This window comes from Clarias gariepinus, chromosome 15 (assembly GCF_024256425.1).
Source record: "Clarias gariepinus isolate MV-2021 ecotype Netherlands chromosome 15, CGAR_prim_01v2, whole genome shotgun sequence".
Lineage (NCBI taxonomy): Eukaryota > Metazoa > Chordata > Actinopteri > Siluriformes > Clariidae > Clarias > Clarias gariepinus.
Window position 1 is genome coordinate 4,922,501 of NC_071114.1, and position 5,000 is coordinate 4,927,500.

The 5,000-nt window shown below is 45.2% G+C and overlaps 5 non-coding genes across 5 annotated transcripts in view; all 5 read left to right on the forward strand.

Moving 5' to 3' along the window:
• Positions 1-666: 666 nt before the first annotated feature.
• trnaf-gaa (transfer RNA phenylalanine (anticodon GAA)) lies at positions 667-739 on the forward strand. The gene has a single exon. It is a non-coding gene; the product is annotated as a tRNA-Phe (tRNA).
• A 938-nt stretch (positions 740-1,677) lies between these two features.
• On the forward strand, positions 1,678-1,750 carry trnaf-gaa (transfer RNA phenylalanine (anticodon GAA)). Its single transcript has one exon. It is a non-coding gene; the product is annotated as a tRNA-Phe (tRNA).
• Positions 1,751-2,687: 937 nt separating this feature from the next.
• trnaf-gaa (transfer RNA phenylalanine (anticodon GAA)) lies at positions 2,688-2,760 on the forward strand. Its single transcript has one exon. It is a non-coding gene; the product is annotated as a tRNA-Phe (tRNA).
• Positions 2,761-3,698: 938 nt separating this feature from the next.
• On the forward strand, positions 3,699-3,771 carry trnaf-gaa (transfer RNA phenylalanine (anticodon GAA)). The gene has a single exon. It is a non-coding gene; the product is annotated as a tRNA-Phe (tRNA).
• A 1,198-nt stretch (positions 3,772-4,969) lies between these two features.
• Positions 4,970-5,000, forward strand: part of trnaq-cug (transfer RNA glutamine (anticodon CUG)) — a 72-nt gene continuing 41 nt past the window's right edge. Inside the window, exon 1 of the tRNA in view lies at positions 4,970-5,000. This exon is cut by the window's right edge and continues 41 nt beyond it. This is a non-coding gene — a tRNA (tRNA-Gln).

Sequence of the window (5,000 nt, forward strand, 5' to 3'; positions counted from 1 at the left end):
ATTGCTTGCTGGAGTCACTGTGTGGGAAACAAAAGAACTACTCACAGATGGCAGATGGAGATCCTTCTGCAAGAGGAAAAAATGTGGAAACTGGCTGACCTGAAGCAAACACACTTTCTCATGCTACGGAGGCGTGGTTCTACAATAAGCTTTGTCTTCTTCTACTTACACAAGACAACCAAAGCTCCGCCCAGTTTCTTTGTGTGATTTCAAAACAAGAGTTAGCACAGTTTAGTGACCTTTGATTACAAGCTCTTACGCTCTGACCTCTTTGCTGTTTCTCAGTATTTGGAAGTGACATGTGGGTCACAAAAAGGCGCTGCGTGCAGGTTGGTTCCATGGTGTAATGGTTAGCACTCTGGACTCTGAATCCAGCGATCGGAGTTCAAATCTCGGTGGGACCTACAAATCTGCATTGAACCATCCAAGCCCCTGAGTTCATTCGTTCCCTTCCACGTGGGTGCTTAGGATGAGCTTTCTGAACAACAAGGTCCTGGGGCAGTTCTTTATCAATTGCTTTTATAATTACAATGACTTGGACTATCAGCTAGCGTTTAATAGCTGCTCACTTGATCATCGGCCACTGTATGGCATGATGAAGCCATTGGCTGTTAACCATAACACATGGTTTGGTTCCATTCTTAAAATAGGAATTTGACTGCACCAGCCGAAATAGCTCAGTTGGGAGAGCGTTAGACTGAAGATCTAAAGGTCCCTGGTTCGATCCCGGGTTTCGGCACTGCCAGATGAGTTTTGGTTACAAGCTCTTAGTGCCCGAGCGCCTGGCTCCGTGCAGCTTATCAGTGTATGGACAAACTGTGGTCATCCCAAACACCAACAAATGGTTCCATGGTGTAATGTCTAGCACTCTGGACTTTGTATCCAGTGATCCGAGTTCAGATCTCGGTGGAACCTTTGCTTGGGAGGGAAGGGTTGCAAGAAATGGCTATGTCAAAGTCCCTACATTTGCCTGGTTCTAAAGCAAAGAAACTTGAATAAAAATCATCATCCATTGCTTGCTGGAGTCACTGTGTGGGAAACAAAAGAACTACTCACAGATGGCAGATGGAGATCCTTCTGCAAGAGGAAAAAATGTGGAAACTGGCTGACCTGAAGCAAACACACTTTCTCATGCTACGGAGGCGTGGTTCTACAATAAGCTTTGTCTTCTTCTACTTACACAAGACAACCAAAGCTCCGCCCAGTTTCTTTGTGTGATTTCAAAACAAGAGTTAGCACAGTTTAGTGACCTTTGATTACAAGCTCTTACGCTCTGACCTCTTTGCTGTTTCTCAGTATTTGGAAGTGACATGTGGGTCACAAAAAGGCGCTGCGTGCAGGTTGGTTCCATGGTGTAATGGTTAGCACTCTGGACTCTGAATCCAGCGATCGGAGTTCAAATCTCGGTGGGACCTACAAATCTGCATTGAACCATCCAAGCCCCTGAGTTCATTCGTGCCCTTTCACGTGGGTGCTTAGGATGAGCTTTCTGAACAACAAGGTCCTGGGGCAGTTCTTTATCAATTGCTTTTATAATTACAATGACTTGGACTATCAGCTAGCGTTTAATAGCTGCTCACTTGATCATCGGCCACTGTATGGCATGATGAAGCCATTGGCAGTTAACCATAACACATGGTTTGGTTCCATTCTTAAAATAGGAATTTGACTGCACCAGCCGAAATAGCTCAGTTGGGAGAGCGTTAGACTGAAGATCTAAAGGTCCCTGGTTCGATCCCGGGTTTCGGCACTGCCAGATGAGTTTTGGTTACAAGCTCTTAGTGCCCGAGCGCCTGGCTCCGTGCAGCTTATCAGTGTATGGACAAACTGTGGTCATCCCAAACACCAACAAATGGTTCCATGGTGTAATGTCTAGCACTCTGGACTTTGTATCCAGTGATCCGAGTTCAGATCTCGGTGGAACCTTTGCTTGGGAGGGAAGGGTTGCAAGAAATGGCTATGTCAAAGTCCCTACATTTGCCTGGTTCTAAAGCAAAGAAACTTGAATAAAAATCATCATCCATTGCTTGCTGGAGTCACTGTGTGGGAAACAAAATACTACTCACAGATGGCAGATGGAGATCCTTCTGCAAGAGGAAAAAATGTGGAAACTGGCTGACCTGAAGCAAACACACTTTCTCATGCTACGGAGGCGTGGTTCTACAATAAGCTTTGTCTTCTTCTACTTACACAAGACAACCAAAGCTCCGCCCAGTTTCTTTGTGTGATTTCAAAACAAGAGTTAGCACAGTTTAGTGACCTTTGATTACAAGCTCTTACGCTCTGACCTCTTTGCTGTTTCTCAGTATTTGGAAGTGACATGTGGGTCACAAAAAGGCGCTGCGTGCAGGTTGGTTCCATGGTGTAATGGTTAGCACTCTGGACTCTGAATCCAGCGATCGGAGTTCAAATCTCGGTGGGACCTACAAATCTGCATTGAACCATCCAAGCCCCTGAGTTCATTCGTTCCCTTCCATGTGGGTGCTTAGGATGAGCTTTCTGAACAACAAGGTCCTGGGGCAGTTCTTTATCAATTGCTTTTATAATTACAATGACTTGGACTATCAGCTAGCGTTTAATAGCTGCTCACTTGATCATCGGCCACTGTATGGCATGATGAAGCCATTGGCAGTTAACCATAACACATGGTTTGGTTCCATTCTTAAAATAGGAATTTGACTGCACCAGCCGAAATAGCTCAGTTGGGAGAGCGTTAGACTGAAGATCTAAAGGTCCCTGGTTCGATCCCGGGTTTCGGCACTGCCAGATGAGTTTTGGTTACAAGCTCTTAGTGCCCGAGCGCCTGGCTCCGTGCAGCTTATCAGTGTATGGACAAACTGTGGTCATCCCAAACACCAACAAATGGTTCCATGGTGTAATGTCTAGCACTCTGGACTTTGTATCCAGTGATCCGAGTTCAGATCTCGGTGGAACCTTTGCTTGGGAGGGAAGGGTTGCAAGAAATGGCTATGTCAAAGTCCCTACATTTGCCTGGTTCTAAAGCAAAGAAACTTGAATAAAAATCATCATCCATTGCTTGCTGGAGTCACTGTGTGGGAAACAAAAGAACTACTCACAGATGGCAGATGGAGATCCTTCTGCAAGAGGAAAAAATGTGGAAACTGGCTGATCTGAAGCAAACACACTTTCTCATGCTACGGAGGCGTGGTTCTACAATAAGCTTTGTCTTCTTCTACTTACACAAGACAACCAAAGCTCCGCCCAGTTTCTTTGTGTGATTTCAAAACAAGAGTTAGCACAGTTTAGTGACCTTTGATTACAAGCTCTTACGCTCTGACCTCTTTGCTGTTTCTCAGTATTTGGAAGTGACATGTGGGTCACAAAAAGGCGCTGCATGCAGGTTGGTTTCATGGTGTAATGGTTAGCACTCTGGGCTCTAAATCCAGCGATCGGAGTTCAAATCTCGGTGGGACCTACAAATCTGCATTGAACCATCCAAGCCCCTGAGTTCATTCGTGCCCTTTCACGTGGGTGCTTAGGATGAGCTTTCTGAACAACAAGGTCCTGGGGCAGTTCTTTATCAATTGCTTTTATAATTACAATGACTTGGACTATTAGCTAGCGTTTAATAGCTGCTCACTTGATCATCGGCCACTGTATGGCATGATGAAACCATTGGCAGTTAACCATAACACATGGTTTGGTTACATTCTTAAAATAGGAACTTGACTGCACCAGCCGAAATAGCTCAGTTGGGAGAGCGTTAGACTGAAGATCTAAAGGTCCCTGGTTCGATCCCGGGTTTCGGCACCGCCAGATGAGTTTTGGTTACAAGCTCTTAGTGCCCGAGCGCCTGGCTCCGTGCAGCTTATCAGTGTATGGACAAACTGTGGTCATCCCAAACACCAACAAATGGTTCCATGGTGTAATGTCTAGCACTCTGGACTTTGTATCCAGTGATCCGAGTTCAGATCTCGGTGGAACCTTTGCTTGGGAGGGAAGGGTTGCAAGAAATGGCTATGTCAAAGTCCCTACATTTGCCTGGTTCTAAAGCAAAGAAACTTGAATAAAAATCATCATCCATTGCTTGCTGGAGTCACTGTGTGGGAAACAAAAGAACTACTCACAGATGGCAGATGGAGATCCTTCTGCAAGAGGAAAAAATGTGGAAACTGGCTGATCTGAAGCAAACACACTTTCTCATGCTACGGAGGCGTGGTTCTACAATAAGCTTTGTCTTCTTCTACTTACACAAGACAACAAAAGCTCCGCCCAGTTTCTTTGTGTGATTTCAAAACAAGAGTTAGCACAGTTTAGTGACCTTTGATTACAAGCTCTTATGCTCTGACCTCTTTGCTGTTTGTCAGTATTTGGAAGTGACATGTGGGTCACAAAAAGGCGCTGCATGCAGGTTGGTTCCATGGTGTAATGGTTAGTGCCCGAGCGCCTGGCTCCGTGCAGCTTATCAGTGTATGGACAAACTGTGGTCATCCCAAACATCAACAAATGGTTCCATGGTCTAATGTCTAGCACTCTGGACTTTGTATCCAGTGATCCGAGTTCAGATCTCGGTGGAACCTTTGCTTGGGAGGGAAGGGTTGCAAGAAATGGCTATGTCAAAGTCCCTACATTTGCCTGGTTCTAAAGCAAAGAAACTTGAATAAAAATCATCATCCATTGCTTGCTGGAGTCACTGTGTGGGAAACAAAAGAACTACTCACAGATGGCAGATGGAGATCCTTCTGCAAGAGGAAAAAATGTGGAAACTGGCTGATCTGAAGCAAACACACTTTCTCATGCTACGGAGGCGTGGTTCTACAATAAGCTTTGTCTTCTTCTACTTACACAAGACAACAAAAGCTCCGCCCAGTTTCTTTGTGTGATTTCAAAACAAGAGTTAGCACAGTTTAGTGACCTTTGATTACAAGCTCTTACGCTCTGACCTCTTTGCTGTTTCTCAGTATTTGGAAGTGACATGTGGGTCACAAAAAGGCACTGCGTGCAGGTTGGTTCCATGGTGTAACGGTTAGCACTCTGGA